This window comes from Dama dama, chromosome 18 (genome assembly GCF_033118175.1).
Source record: "Dama dama isolate Ldn47 chromosome 18, ASM3311817v1, whole genome shotgun sequence".
NCBI lineage: Eukaryota > Metazoa > Chordata > Mammalia > Artiodactyla > Cervidae > Dama > Dama dama.
In genome coordinates, this window is record NC_083698.1 from 89,446,010 (window position 1) to 89,462,345 (window position 16,336).

General features: G+C 48.4%; 1 non-coding gene across 1 annotated transcript; it reads left to right on the forward strand.

Moving 5' to 3' along the window:
* The first annotated feature begins 1,271 nt into the window (after positions 1-1,271).
* On the forward strand, positions 1,272-1,378 carry LOC133073161 (U6 spliceosomal RNA). Its single transcript, XR_009696870.1, has one exon. It is a non-coding gene; the product is annotated as a U6 spliceosomal RNA (small nuclear RNA).
* Positions 1,379-16,336: the final 14,958 nt, after the last annotated feature.

A 16,336-nucleotide genomic window follows, 5' to 3' on the forward strand; every position in this document is an offset into this window, starting at 1 on the left:
GATCCGATTAATCACTGTGTCAACTTAATAGTGGTGTCTAAAATAATTAATTAGTTTTCTTGGAGTCAGCAGTGCGAAAAGGGACTCTAAAAGATATAAAAATGACTGTGTCAGACAGTAAGTGTGTTTTGGGCAACACATCTTGAGAAAATTCTCACTAGTGGAACGTCTGGCATGGCTTCTTTGCAACAGAGACAGATGGGAAAGAGAAAAGCTCTGAGAGTGCCTAGGTTCCCTGAGACCCTCTGGTGGAGACTTGTCTGTGCTTGTTGAATGCAGGCTGACCTGCCACGTGTAGACCTGTCCAGGGACACCTGAAAAATACGTGTAACCACGCTGCCAGTTGACAGGCTGCTCTGATGGGAGAGCAGGTATGAGTGGCAGTCTGCTTGTGAAATTACCTGTGAGACTCCAAGATGGAATAAAATCTGCTTGGCCGAGGCTGGTTATAAACACTGTCTGAATGGCTCCATAGCAACAGAGCACTCAACCAGCTGCCACATGTTGGAGCAAGGCTGTGTCCTCAGCAGGCATTATGGGTTGCACTGTGTCCCCCCAAAAAAAGATATGTTGAGTCCTAACGTGTAGTACCTCAGAAAGTGACCTTATTCAGTGATAGGGTCTTTACGAGATAAATTAAAATAAAATCATTAAGATGGGTCCTACCTAATCCAACATGACTGGCGTGTTTAGAAAAAGGGGAAATTTGCACACACACACACGGACACACAGAACAGCATGTGAATGGGAAGGCAGAAACGGGTGATACATCTGCAAGCTAAGGAACACCAAAGATTACCAGCCAACCACCACAGCTAGGAGAGAGGTATGAACCTTGTCAAATCTTGATCCAGAACGGGTAGCCTCCAGAGCTATGTGACAATTTCTGTTGAAGTCAGCAGGTCTGCAGTATGTTGTTATGACTGACCTACAGAACTACTTCCATGGGGGCACTGTAGAGGCTTTGTGTAGAGACTTAGGTGTTATTGTTCTTAATGTTTCTGTACTTTTTGGTTTTTACAAGATTATCTTTTTTTTGGAGCAGTTTAAGGTTTACAGCAAAACAGAGAAAGGTACAGAGATTTTCCATGTACTCCCTGCCGCTACACAGCCACAGCTTCTTCCACTATTAACGTCAACCACCAGAGGGGTACGTTTGTTGCAAAGGATGACACATCATAAGCAGGCATAATCCAGTTTTCCTTAGGGTTTACTCTTGCACATTCTACGTATTTTATTAATACTTTTTAAAATTAAAGATACATATTACAGTGCTTGCTTCAGCAGCACATATACTAAAATTGGAATGATGCTGAGAATATTAGCATGGCCCCTGCTCAAGGATGACATGCAAATTTGTGAAGCATTTCATATTTAAAAAAAAAAGAGAGAGTGATACATGTTACATGTATCTACCATCACAGTATCATACTGAATAATGTCACTGCCCTAAAAATCTTTTGTGTATTACCAGTTCACCTCCCCTCCCCTCATCCCCTGGCAACCACTGATATTTTCACTGTCTACATGGTTTTGCTTTTTCCAGAATGTCATAGTTGGGGTAATGTAGCCTTTTCAGTATGTAGCCTTTTCAGATTGGCTTCTTTCACTAGGTTTCCTCCATGTCTTTTCATAGTTTGATGGCTCATTTAAGTGCTGAATAATACTCCTCTATCTGGATATACTACAGTTTATCTATTATGTTTTTTCTTAAAAAAATTTTTTTTCAACACCAACTCAGGGCTGAGTAGTAGGTATAAGACAAATTTGAGTAGTAAGCATAAGAGTATTCTCTATACTATCTCTTAAAGGATTAAAAAAGAAGACTCAGTGTCTTTTTACTGGCATGGGTGGCGCTGAGCCTTGGGTCATGTGATTTCCGCCTGTGGAGGGACAAGCCAGCAGCTGAGTAGGTTCTGATGCCCTGGGTGCACCTGGACCCAGCTGGCCAGGCCCCGGGGGGTTAGTTACATGAACTTTAAACCAAACGTGACTTTGAGTCTCACGATTCTATTCGGAATGTGATCTTCTGGACCTTGCTTTCCTCCCCTCTGAAATGAGAAAAACTGCCCTCCAAAGGTTGTGAGACCCTAGCCCAAGAAGAAAAAAAAAAAGTGACCTGTAAAGTGCCAGTGTCAGCAGGCATCTGATTAGATTCTTCCTGGGTGCCATACTTTACAGCCTGGGAGGAGCTCTGGTCCCAGCCTCGGGAGCTGCACCATCCACCCAGCTGCCATCCCCCCAGCCCCATTCCCACCTCAAGCCCTGGCTGACCTCATGAGGCTCTCCGGGGTTTGCTTCTTGTGCTTCAGGAAGCGAGCTCTTCCTCACCACCACTTCTTCCCACCACGGTCAGGCCACCCCAACCTCTGTAGCTCAAGTTGCTCCCTGGGAGGATGACTGACAGTCAGTTCCTTCAGAAAGGGCACGAGTGGCCGAGACGCTGACAACCTCCAGTTTGTGGTGTCCTACCAGTCAAAGGGGGCAAAGCTTCCAGAGCTGAAGAAAGGAGTCTGAGGGGCAGCGAGGTGAGAGGGCGAAGCTGGCCAAGCAGTGCAAGGCTGCAGCATGTCCTTCAGTGGGGAGATGTCCCCCAAACTGCCGCATCATATACATCCCTTTGGGGAGAGAAGAGCCCAGCCCTTTCCTCACAGTAGCACTTCCAAGAGCAGCCTAAGCCTCAGCCTGAGTTTCAATCCTGCCTTCTTCCTGCTCCCTTAGTCTCTTATTCCCAGGGATAAGGTGGGGCATCACGTTCGTCAGCCATTACTGGGGCTAGGGGTGGGGGCATGGGAGTTTTTGGGCGGCCTTCCAGTCTCGAAATTCAGGCTTCCTGTCAGTGGTTCCGCAAAAAAAGGGAAAGTCAGCGTGAACCACCAACACTCCTTCCCGATCCTGCCTCGATGGTCACCGCTGGGAAGACTGCTCTATCTTTCCTTCACAGATTTAGCTGTAAGTTCCCCCAATGACAGCAGGATGGCCTCCAGAAGAGGCCTGGGAAATCCTGGACTTGGACTTGAGGGAAGAATTCACCCCTTTTCTTGTCTTTTCAACCAGTGTTATCAACTCCCTGCCTTTTTAGACTTTTCCACATTTCTTCCCTGGGAGCCCTCTTGTGGTGCCGTCAGCCCTTCCCAAGACGCCATGTTGGAATTGTGGACCTGGAACAGGGCATAGAGGAGGGCTGGGGTGGGGTGGGGGCAGTGGGATGCAGGAAGCAGATGATACTTTAGATATAAGCTGTTTGGGGCCACAGCTTATCTTTGGGTAAACTTTGATCCTAAAGTGTTGCAGTCACTCACTTTTCCCCAGGAGGGAAGTCAAACCCAGATGGTGCCATCCATTTCCCTCACACTCTGGCAAGGTCACTGGAAGGGCCAGCTGGCAGCTTTCTTGTTATTGTAACTATTTAACTCCTTAAAGTTCTACTGATTAAAGTCCTTAAATTTCAAGATGTCAGATAGAAGCCAAGTAATAGAGCCTTTCTGGTTTCCTTTTCATGAGATCAGGATTGGGAGAGGACTCGGACAGGACAGAGGATGGAGACGCTGTTGGCTAGGTGCCCTGGAGTTCGTTGTCCATAGGGCTTGGTTAGCCGTGAATGACTTTCACAGCTCCTCTCTGCAGGGAGTGTTGTCAGTCTCTATTTTCCAGAAAGCGCTCATAGTAGTTCTGTATGACTTTGGGCTTCACAGGCTTCAGTTAAAATCTGACTCGGTTAAGAAACCTGCCCAAGGCCACTTAGCTGGTAAGCAGGAGAGTTGGAGCTCTGAATGCAAAACCTAAATGCTTTTGCTATAACATGAGTTAATCTCCAGCTGAAACTGAAGTTCCAATACTTTGACCACCTGGTGCAAAGAGCTGATTCATTGGAAAAGACCCTGATGCTGGGAAGGATTGAAGGCAGGAGGAGAGGGGACAACAGAGGATGAGATGGTTGGATGGCATCAATCACTGACTCAATGGACAAGAGTTTGAGCAAGCTTGGGGAGATGGTGAAGGACAGGGAAACCTGACGTGCTGTAGTCCATAGGGTCACAGAATCAGACACAACTAAGTGACTGAACAACAACAGATTGGGGAGAGGGAGGCTAAGAGCCTGTTAAGACATTTTACCCTGAAAACCTCGAGTTCCTCCTGCTCCCCCGGAGGGTTGCCTGGCATATAATCCTGGAGAGAGGCACTGAGGCTGTGCTGCACGCTCCCCCAAATCCTGCTGCCTGGGGTCTAATGGTGGGGTGCAGCTTCAGGTCCTATTCCCTGCAGAAGAGCTCCAGGCAGCCCACCAGCAGTGGGTGCACTGAACCCGGCTCTCAACCCAGGACATGCTGGCTAAGGACAGCCACCTGCTGCCCTGCCCCAGCTGCACCCACATCTGCTCTAGGTCTGTTAGGAGTTGCCTCCTCTCCAACATTCATCTAATGAAGAGGGTGTGGGGGTGCAGACCAAGGGGCTGAGGGGACAGCCTCAGGGAAGAGGACCCCACGGCCTCTTAAGAGTGTCTCTTGCCCTCTTTTTATTTCATAAACAGATTAGTACCAGCTGTGTACACAGTCCCACATTAGACACACATGCCACACCACAGAAAAGCTATATAGCACACCATACACACCTCTCCACATACACAACATGAAATACATACCCCCCTACAGATCCCAGATATACTAGGGTCCTAGATATACTAGGACCATTCACCCCTGTCTCAGCCTCTAATCCAAGCCACATACCACACCACACACACCTCTCCACATATACCACACAAAATACACAGCACACACACACCACATATACTAGGGCACGCACATGCACACACACACACACACCCCAAATATACCAGGGGCACACACACTCCCCCCAAATATACCAGGGACACACACCCCAAATACACCGGGGGCGCACACACACACACCTCAAATATAGCAAGGACCGACACACACACACACACACACACACACACCAAACATACCAGGGAGACAGACACCCCCCCCCCCCCCCCCAAAACACACACACAGCCATTCACCCCTGTCCCGGCCTCTAGGCGACGTTGGGGAGTTGGCCGCCCACGCGGTGACGCAGGAGGCAGCAGCACGAGGCCGCTCGCTCTGTCTTTGGAAAGAAAGCGCGTCACTGCCTGGAGCGGCGGGCCTGTTGTTCCCTCCCAAGCAATGCCTTGGGAGGGCCTCTTACCTCAGAGCCGAGATGTATTGATCTCATTTTGCAGACAGAGAAAATGGAGGCGGGGAACGTGAGCGGAAGGTGAAAGCAGCTTCAGAAGCCCCAGCCTCAGAACGGTCCATGCCTCCGCGAGGGATGCAGGAGGAGGGAGGGGACACGCAGGGCCGCGTGCGGGGCCAAGCCCGGGACAGAGGCCGGCAAGCCTGGCCGGCCCTCAACTGCGGGGGCCAGAGACGTGTGGCCTCCTCCTCCTGGCGCCCGCCCCACCCCCACCTCTCCTCAGCAAGGGCAGAGAAGCTTCTGGCAGCAGAGGGGCGAGCATCAGTGACCAGGCCAGGATGTGAAGAACTCCCTGGTCCTCGAGGAGACATTGGCACGGCTGTGGGCAGGGTAACATCTGGCGCGAGGCAGCCGGGTGACCGCCTGGATCAGGGTGGAGCTGATGCTAGAATAACTCCAGGGCCCGGGAGTGGGGAGAGGCCCTTGCAGACCTTCCTCCCTCCCGCTGGAGGGCAGAGTTCCGGGACAGAAGCGCTCCAGGGCCCCCGGGCAGAGCTGGGCATCCTGCGGCTTCAGACGTGCGCTCGGCCCTGCGTTTCTGAACAGCCCCTTCCCGTGGGCTCCCTGTCACCCCCGGCCTCGGCCCTCTGCTCTCCCCAACTTTGATGAACCCCAGAGAAGCAGAGCCCAGGGGGGAGGGGCCATCGGCTCTGAAAAGAGAATCCTAGAAACAGGGCCGCAGGACGTTCATCTTCCGGGGCTGTGGGGACCAGGGAACCCACGCGATGAGGGACCTGGTGGCATGAGAAGCCACTCACAGCTTTCCGCCTCCGGGGAAGAGCAATTGTAGGGTTTCTTTACCACAACTCCCCAGGGAGCCAGAAACCTAGTGGACACAGGCCTAGGAGTCATGGGGAGGCAGGGACTGCCTGCGGTGGTGTGACCGTGACTGCCAGCACCTCGGGGTTCGTTAGACCTGGACACTCTCTCCTTCACCCACGGGGTGCAGGTTCTGTCCTTCAGGCCAGAGTGGCGCTGGGAGGGAGCCTGGGGGGACTTCTGCCTCCCTTGAGCTCTTCAGAAACCCTGAGTCCTCAGTGTGTGTGGGGGGGGCGCGGGGGAGGGACATCAGGCCTGCTCACTGGGAGGGTGTCTGAGGCCAGCGAGGAGGCCCAGAGGCAGAGATGCCCGTGGACTCTGGATCCCAGCCCGGAGCCAGGTGGCCATCAGACCCCCGGTTCCAGGCCCCACCTCGCGAGGCCCGCAGAAAGCCTGGCACCTCTGCCGGAGCCTGCTGGGCTGCCTGCCACCACATCTGCACCCGGGAGAGCCCGCAGCCTGCACACGCTGCTCTGGAGACTGGATGCGTGACTCAATCCCTGCTTTGCTAATCACTCCGCTCTTCTCTCTCACGTCTCGCACAGCCTTCCTTCCCCTGGAGAAAAGCGTGCCCATCTGACAACTCGCGCGCCTGCTCTCCGTGACACATTCATCTGTCCTTGCCCCTGCTTCTGCTCTGCGCAGCCCCCACGCTGCCCTCCCCAGCTTGCTGTCTCCTGCTCCAGCCTCCACCAGGATGACTGTCTGTGTGCCCATACCTCACCCCGGCCAGTGTCTGTCAGGGTGAACCCTCTGCTGTGTCAGGCAGCCCTCCTGTAACCTCTGCCCACTTAGAGGGGCACAGAACCACCACCAGGAGGTATCTGAGGAGGGAGCGTGGGAACGCAGTCGCCAAGCTCTTCCTTCTCAGGCCAGCCACTCAGCCTTTCCATGACCAGCAGTACCTCCCCTAAAGGGAATCAAGAACAAGGTGACTTTCTGCTTGTTTTTTCTCTGCTTTGACCAGAGCCTGGAAGAGGAGTCTAGCCCAAGAAAGCAGTGGGAAGTCCCAAGACTGTCCAGGGTGCCTCTGACCTGACACCGCAGAGCCTGCCTGATGGGAAAAATGACCCTTCCTGCAGTGCAGTCAGGGCGCCCACGGGGCACAGTGTAGGGGTCAGACTGCTAGAGTGGCTCTGGTACCAGCACCCAACCACATCCCAGACACTCACAGATCCTCTCTGAAAGTGCAAGTAGTGAAAAGTCAGACTCTTTGCAACTCTATGGACAGTCTATTGAATTCTCCAGGCCAGAACACTGGAGTGGGTAGCCTTTCCCTTCTCCAGGGGATCTTCCCAACCCAGGGATTGAACCCAGGTCTCCTGCGTGGCAGGCGGATTCTTCACCAACTGAGCTATAAGGGAAGCCCCAAGATCCTCTCTGGGCTTCTGTAAAATCAAACAGTCCAACTGTTTGATTCCCAAGGCCATTTCTATGTTTTCAGAGCCATGACAAAGGAAAAAAAAAAGCTCCCCTAAAAGTTGAAGCAGGCTGAAAAGCCAACATTACTTGCCTGTGGGTTTCATAATATATAACAACTCCTTTCTTTTTTTAAAGACTAAATGACTTCACAGGCCTGTGACCTGGGTAGTCATACAGAACCCCACACTTTGAATGGCCCTGTGTTGGGTTTAATGCTCTGTTGTGGCTGTCTTAAAAGTCTTGATAAGTTTTGTACAAGGGCCCCACATTTTTATTTTACAATGGATCCTGCAATTGTGATGCTAATGCTGGCTACAAATACTTAGAATGTTGGTCAAGGAGAACCATGGACAAGTCTGAAGTGTTTTTTGTTTTATAGTATTGTGGCATCTGGAATACTGAAATGTTGGACATTTCCTCATTTTCAGTTCCCTGGGGAAGGCGGAGAGGGTGAGGCAATTAAGGAAGCACTTGATGAGAGTTAAATTGTTCAAGGGGACCAGGAGTTCTGTATCCACAGTTACTGTTCTTGGAGTTAGGTGCAGCCAGGGCTCTGGAGATTGATTCAGACATCTCCTGCAGGGAAAGACTACTGCTGTTGCCTAATACCCATTATCTGCTTCTTCTGAAGTGCTAGGATTATTAGCTGGTCATGGCCAGAACAAAAAAAAAAAAAAAAAAAACTTTCCCCAGTTTCTTTTGCAGTTAGTTATGTTTGTGTGACTTTTTTTTTTTTTTTTTGGCCATGCCATGCAGCATATGGGATCTTAGTTTCCCAACGAGAGATTAAACCTGTGCCCCTTGTATTGGAAACACAGAGTCCCAACCACTGGGCCACCAAGGAAGTCCTGTCCATGTGATTAAGTGCTATTCAGTGGGATGTGTGTGCCACCACCCCATTGGTATGTGTTCTTCTGTAACATCGCAGATAAGTTTGAAACTTTTAGACTAGGATCTGAAGAAAAAACACATGCTATTAGTTGTTATCATTTCACAGTAGAAATTTATTTAGGAGCGAATTGATAAATGTGTGTGCTCAGTTGCTCAGTCATGTCTAAATCTTTCCAACTCCATGGACTGTAGCCCGCCAGACTCCTCTGTCCATGGGATTTCCCAGACAAGACAGAGTGGTTTGCCATTTCCTACTCCAGGGGATCTTCCTGACCTAGGGATCCAACTTGCATCTCCTTCATTGGCAGGCAGATTCTTTACTGTTACCACTGTGCCACCTGGGAGGCCTAATTGATACATAGATGCCCTTTAGTGTATAGTTCCTCAAACAGGAAGATGAGACTGGCATTCCATCTCTAAGGGGATGCGAATGGAGGGAGCAGATAATAAGTAAAATCTCAGGTATATGCAATGAAGAACTGAGCAGGTGGGGTATGAGGATGGTAAGTGCCAGGGATGTCATTTCAGAGGTAACATGAAAGGGTCTGAGGAGGTGATTTTTGAGGAGAGGGCTTAGTGAAGACAGGGAGGAGCTGTTACAGATAGCTGGGATAAGAACATTTGGGGGAAAGGGATATAGTCAAATTGTTCTGCCAAAAGTGGAAGTCTCTTGAGATTCAGACTTGTATTTCCAACTATCGGTTGTCATCTCCTTCTCGATGTCCCAATAGCATCTCAAACTCAACATGTTTAAAATTTCTCTTCTGCTCCAAACCAGTTCCTCTTCCTCTGTTTCTGTTAGTGCTACTATCTTCATATCATAATAACCTAAACTGAAATGTTGGCATTGTGTGCACCAGGTTACCAAGTTGTGACCATTTTTCTTCTGCAAATGCTCTCCAGTCTTTTTTGCCACCCCTGGCATCCAGGCCCTGGATTACTGCAGCAGCCTCCTCACAGGTCTCCATGCCTGTAACTGCTCCAGCTTCAGAGGAGCCTGGTGGGCTGCAGTCCCTGCGGTTACAAAAGTTGGACACGATTTAGTGACTAAACTACCACCTCCAAGTGTCTTACGGAGTCAACGTACTATAATTTATAAGACCATCTATCACATATTTGATGGGTTTTGTTATAGTCGAGCTATTAATAGACTAGAAAGCTATTTCAAAGTAAAAAGGAAATCTTAAGGCTTCTATTCCTAGCACCTAGCTCACTGCTTCAATCAGCATTTGTTGGATGGATGGATAAACAAATGCACACAGTGAACATCCTTAGACATAACTCTTTTTCTGTTGAATATTTTCCCAGCCAAAGAGTGCTAAAAGAGCATTAACATCTTATATAAAATATTTTAATATAAAATTAACATTTTGGGGGGCTTTGCACATTGTGAAGTGAAAGTATTAGTTGCTCAGTCATGTCCAACTCTTTGCGACCCCATGGACTATAGCCCGCCAGGCTCCTCTATCCTTGGGATTTTCCAGGCAAGAATACTGGAGTGGGTTGCCATTCCCTTCTCCAGGGGATCTTCCTGACCCAGGTCTCCTGCATTGCAGGCAGATTCTTTACCGTTTGAGCTATCTGGGAAGCCCTTGCACATTGTGGCAGACTGTATTTTTCAAAAATGGTCACACCGATATATGTCCCATCCCACATGCTATGATGTGGGATATTCCTCCATTGAGAGGTGGAATCTATGTTCTCACCCTTTGAAACTGTTCATTTTTTTATACCTGTGTTGATTAACAGAATCAGTTCAGTTCAGTTGTTCAGTCGTGTCAGACTCTTTGCGACCCCATGGACTGCAGCATGCCAGGCTTCCCTGTCCATCACCAGCTCCTGGAGCCTACTCAAACTCATGTTCATCACATTGGTGATGCCATCCAACCATCTCATCAACAGAATACAGTGGAAGAAACATGGAACTTTCAAGCCCAGGTTATAAAAGGTAGTAGGCTTTGTCTCTATCTCCCCCTCTTTCTTAAGACACTTGCTCTTGGAATTCAGCCACTATGTTATAAGGAAGCCCAAGCCACATGTAGAGTCCACATGTGGGCCTTGTGCCCGCACTCCCAATGATGTCCCCAGTCAATACCCAGAATCAACCACTGAATGTGGGAGAGAACAGCCTTCAGATGATTCAGTCATCCAGCCCCACACACTGTGGAGAAGAGAGAAGCCATCCCCATTGTACCCTATCTGAATTCCTGATCCACAGAGAGAGATACCAATGATTATTGTCTGGGGACAATTTGTTATGCAGCAGAAGTGGCTGAAACGCACAGTTAGTCCCATGTTGTGTTCTGAAAGATTTGTAGTAATTTGCAGGTTCACCACAACCTCATGAGCCCTGGTATGTGGCCTTTTTGTGGGCATTGACCTCAAAGTCAGTAAATCTCATCTCTGTTTCTCATCTGTAAGCTCCTTGAGAGGATACATCACTGCATTTTTATTCTTAGTTCTTAGCAGGCACTTGGTAAATGTTTATCCATTTGTACCTTTGTTAGAAGTATACATAACTAGGGTATGCATTGTCTTGTCCACAGAGTCTGACTGTGTAGTAGACTGAAGCTATCTTGGTTTCCTCGTTAGAGAAAGCAGATTCTAGAGAAGTGGCTCAGAGAACACATGCTCTAGTCCAATTACACACAAGCTTAGAGGAAACTATGTGGTGTGTCAGGGAACGGGCTAATGGTATCCACTCTGATAATGGATCGGAGTGTTCCCAGCCCTTACAGCTGCTCCTAATACGGCTCCAGCTGTAAGGGCCTGCACGATGCCACTAATTTTGCTTTCTAGTGAGAAACTACCAGCAGATACATATCTAGATGGTATTTCTCCCACCGCCATGCCTCCTCTTTACTACTGAATCAATTTTCATAGAGCCCAGCACAAAGGAATGCATGAAAATGTAGAGCAGGCCCTCTGCCTTTCCTTCTACAAGTTTAGATCCACTGCCAGTTGCCAGCTTCTTGCTTCCTCTCTCCTCTGCCACACTTCCACTCTCCGGCCAGAGAGCTCTCTGTATGTCCTCTCCCTTTGAAACTGTTCAGTTGTACCTATGTTGATCAACAGAACGCAGTGGAAGAAACACAGAACTTTCAAGCCCAGGTTGTAAAAAGTAATATGCTCTGCCTCTACCTGCTCCCTTTTTTCTCAGGATACTTGCCCTTGGAATTCAGCCACTATGTTATGATGAAGCCCACGTCACATGCAGAGGCCACGTGTGGGCCTTCTGCCTGCTTTCCCAATGATGGTCTTTAGCATAGAAAGCACACTTATAAAAAATTCCAGTCAAAAAAATAAATTATTGCTTTTCAAGTGAATTCTGTCTACTTAACCCAATTATTAATTCAACAAATATTTACTGAACACCTGACATGCACCTGCCCTTAAGAACGATAAGGAAGTCACAGTCTAACAGAAGCTTATCATTCATAGGCGTTCTGTCCAATCAAGAGACTTGCAGTTTTCCTTGGGTACTTGTTTTAGCATAGCCCCACTATTACAGGTGCCAGGTCAGGGTCAAGAGGGCAAGTCAGCCTGGGGTTGGTTGAGTGGAGAGGTAGGATGTGTGGGAAAATAAGAGTTGTGAGGTGGGGAAAAGAGGAGAGTGAAAAAAACTGGATTAAAACTCAACATTCAAAAAACTAAGATCATGTCATCTGGTCCCATCACTTCATGGCAAATAGATGGGGAAACAATGGAAACTGACAGACTATTTTCTTGGGCTCCAAAGTCACTGTGGATGGTGACTGCAGTCATGAGATTAAATGATGTTTGCTCCTTGGAAGAAAAGCAGTGATAGACCTAGACAGTGTATTAAAAAGCAGAGACATTACTTTGCCTACAAATATCTGTATAGTCAAAGTTATGATTTTTCCAGTAGTCATGTATGGATATGAGAGCTGGAAATGAGCTCTTTGGTGGATATAAGCACCAAAGAATTGATGCTTTCGAACTGTGGTGCTGGAGAAAACTCTTGAGAGTCCCTTGAACAGCACAGAGATCAAACCAGTCAATCCTAAAGGAAATCAACCCTGGATATTCACTGGAAGGACTGATGATGAAGCCAAAGCTCCAGTACTTTCGCCACCTGATGCTCATTAGAAAAGACCCTGATGCTGGGAAAGATTGAAGGCAGGAGGAGAAGGGAATGAGATGGTTGGATGGCATCACTGACTCAGTGGACATGAGTTTGAGCAAACTCCGGGAGATGGTGATAGACTGGGAAGCCAGGTGTGCTGGAGTCCCTGGGGTCGCAGAGAGTCAGACACGACTGAGTGACTGAACAACAATGAGGTGGGGAAAAGTAGCAACTTAGATACAGCAGTTTAAATGAAAAATCCTTTCTCTGGCTACACAGAAAAACACCTAGTGTTTTATTGAAGAGACACTGTATGTTAGGATGTGGACTTTGCCTCCAGGTTCTAGCCAAGGCACTTGGTCTAAGTGGAGTCTAACCACCACTTTAAGTCAGTGAACTCCAGGAATTCTCGAGATGGCATAAAAAAAACTTTAAAGAATTCATGCAGAGCACTTAACTGGAAGCAGAGCATTGTACTGAATTTATTTTTAATGTTGGTTAACTAACTTGAGATGGAAGCTGTAAAACACCTTTTCAAACCACCAGGTTTGGGGACTGATGGCTTTAGTACAGACTCCCTTCTGCCAAGTCTCACTTTGACAACTTAACGGGACTACTCCTCTGCCCCTCAGGGTGTCCAGTGGATGATACCCTTCCCATTAGGAACAAAAGGGGCCTTTCTTTGGAGTTGCAGCTCAGCCAGTTAATGCCTGTATTCCTGGCCAAAACTATCACAGAGCTCCTGGTTCCAGTCTACACACCATGTATTTGAGGAAGAATCATGCCTGGCTTCGGCTTCTGAAAAAACAAATTTTGCCCCCAACAGAGCTGATCACCACCTTCTGACTTTCTTCCTGTGGGATGCAGTTCATGAAAGCAGAGTCTGATTCAGGGTTGTTATTTTTTCCTTCTAGTTTAGAAATGGTAAAGGAGGGAGACAGTGTTTTTCTTGGTAGACCAGAAAGCCCAGTCTTCAAGATACAAGGGCATTACTGTCTCTGATTGGGGAATGGCCAGGTCTGGGGTCGGGGAAGCAAATAGGGAGCAGGAGGCAGATACAGCTGGGGTAGGAGAGTAGGGTTGGGTGTGAGTGTGTCAAGGCATGAAGATCTATATACATCTCAGCACAGTCCAAGAATGATAGGGTTGCTTTACAATGCCAAAACAGCCATTTCCTAGTTTTATATTAATGTTATTCTGAAAGACTTTTTTATTAAAAAAAAAAAAATACTTATTTGGCCATGTCAGGTCTTAGTTGAGGAATGCAGGATCTTCGATCTTCATTGCAGCATGTGGGATCTAGTGCCCTGACCAGGCATTGAACTCGGACTCCCTGCATTGGGAGCACAGTCTCAGCCACTGGACCACCAGGGAAATCCCCTGAAAGACTTTTTAAGTCTGTTTTTTCCCTTACCCTAAAGCACACTGATTATTTTCATTCAGCTTCTCAGTGATCACTGAGGTATGAATATCTTTCTTATGCCCAGAAATCAGTGTAAAAGGTTAACTGCCCTGCCCCAACAGTGACAGAGTTCAGTCCTCCCAAGTCTCAGCTGGTTCAAGCCAGTGGCTCTTCTAGCCAGATGGACTGTGGAATATTCAATTTGCTTTGGGGGCATGAAAGGATTTAGTTATAACTTTACCTTTCATCCTTAGCAGTGCCTGAGATTGTTTGCATGTTGACTTTGCTGTGGAATATCTCTGGGGTCACTGCTGTCCTGGGTAAACAGGATTCTGGGCACACATGAGGTTGTTCTCTATACCCATCCTGCCATATTGGACTCTTCTTCCTAAGGCTGACTGAGGTACCACCCTCCATAGAATCCATAACCTATTGCCCTGGCCAGTGCAGTTCATTCGGTGTGGAAATGGAATTACTGATGACCATTCAGGGATCAAATTAGAGACGTGGCTCAGAGCTAATGCCTAACAATCCTGCAGTCTCAGCACAAAGCCACTGGCATACACAGTGAGACACGGCAGTGTCACTGGGGCCTAAGAAGCACAGGTGCTGATTGTGCAAACTGCTCTCACTCCAAGTGGCCAGACAACCACCTGTTCCCCCCGCCCCCTCCCAGATCCTTCCCAAAAGGCTTGTTGCTGGAGATCCCAGCCCTCTGCTGCTTGGCCCTATCTATAACCTGGGGAGTGCTGTGACTGAAGCCACCTGGACAGATGGCTGGGCCGGCTGACCTCTCCCAGCTCCTCACAGTGGACCCTGTAGCATCTGGGCCAATGTGCTGCTGTTAAGTGCAACGGCCTCACACCAGATCATTAAGGAAGATTCCCCGAGTACAAGGAATTGGCTGTGTGTTTTCCTAACGCCTACACTTTTTAGGCAGTGTCCCCGCTACAGCTCTTCAGGCCTGAGAAATGTTTCCTCCTTCTTAGTGTTACAGGCTTCCCTGGTGGATGAAATGGCAAGAGTCCACCTGCAATTCAGGAGACCCTGGGTTTGATCCCTGGGTTAGGAAGATCCCTTGGAAAAGAAAATGACAACCCACTCCAGTATTCTTGCCTGGAGAATTCCATGGACAGTAGAGCCTAGCAGGCTACAGTCTGGCTGCAAAAGGAAACCCAGTGCTCCTTGCTGCTCAAAAGATATCCTTTGAAAAGAACTCAAGCCTTTCCCAAAAGGTAGCTTTCAGTTCAGTTCAGTCGCTCAGTTGTGTCCGACTCTTTGCGACCCCATGAATTGTAGCACGCCAGGCCTCCCTGTCCATCACCAACTCCCGGACTTTACTCGAACTCATTTCCATCGAGTCAGTGATGCCATCCAGCCATCTCATCCTCTGTCGTCCCCTTCTCCTCCTGCCCCCATCCTTCCCAGCATCAGGGTCTTTTCCAGTGAGTCAACTCTTTGCATGAGGTGGCTGAAGTATTGCTTTAGCCATCGTCAAACTCGGCCTGAACAGCAGCATGGCTCAGACCAATGGAACACTGGATGAGACAAGCTACGAGAACCCACCAAGACTACAAGTCACTTCTGGATTCACTCATGTGGCTGCTGAGTGCCAAAAAAGGGGGAAAGACCTAATCACCTTGGAGGAGAAATTAATGCCAGCTGCAGCGGTCAGGATCAACTCCCCCAAATAGTAGGTTTAATTAGAGCAAAGTCTCAAGGGAAGGGCAGAGGGGGAGGGGACATCCCCAGAGATCAGGAAGAGCAGGAGGTACATGTGCAGACAGCTCAGCAAGGAGCAGCCTACCTTGGCTAAAGCCAAGGATCCAGGTGGATAAGGCTAGCCTGGGGCCACACTGTGGAGGGCTTTAAATGTCAGGCCAAGGAATTTACCAGAACAAAACTGATCAAACAAGTGTTTTAGGAAAATGAATTTGAGGAGGACATGCAGGATGAATTGGAAAATCTGGAAGCATGGCAACAATTAGGAAGCTGTGAGATTAATTAGGCTATTGTAGTAGTCCTATGTGAGTTGATAAGGATATAAATGAGCATAGTGGCAGCAGAGATGGAAAGGGACAGCTGCAAGAGACATTGTTAAGAAAGAATGGATGAGATTGCTGCCTGATTGGACTGGGGACCCAGGGAGCTCAAGGAATCAAGATGAAAGCAGAGTTTTGAGTGTGGGCGACTAGTAGGACAATGAACAGAGAAAGGGATATGAGAAGAGGGAGCTGTTTCAGTACATATGAATTCAGTGCCACACATGAAGAATGTGCAGGATATCCAAGTGGAAATGTCTGACAGGTCACAGGAAATTTAACACTAGAGCTCAGGAGAGACAGTTATGGTTGGTGATGAACTTGGGAATCAAGTGCAGAGTAAGTCATAGAATGAATGAGACCTTTAAGGAAAAGCATAAACAGTGAGACAGAGGACCAAAGCCTGACCTTTAAGGAATGCCCTCATTCAAAGGATTT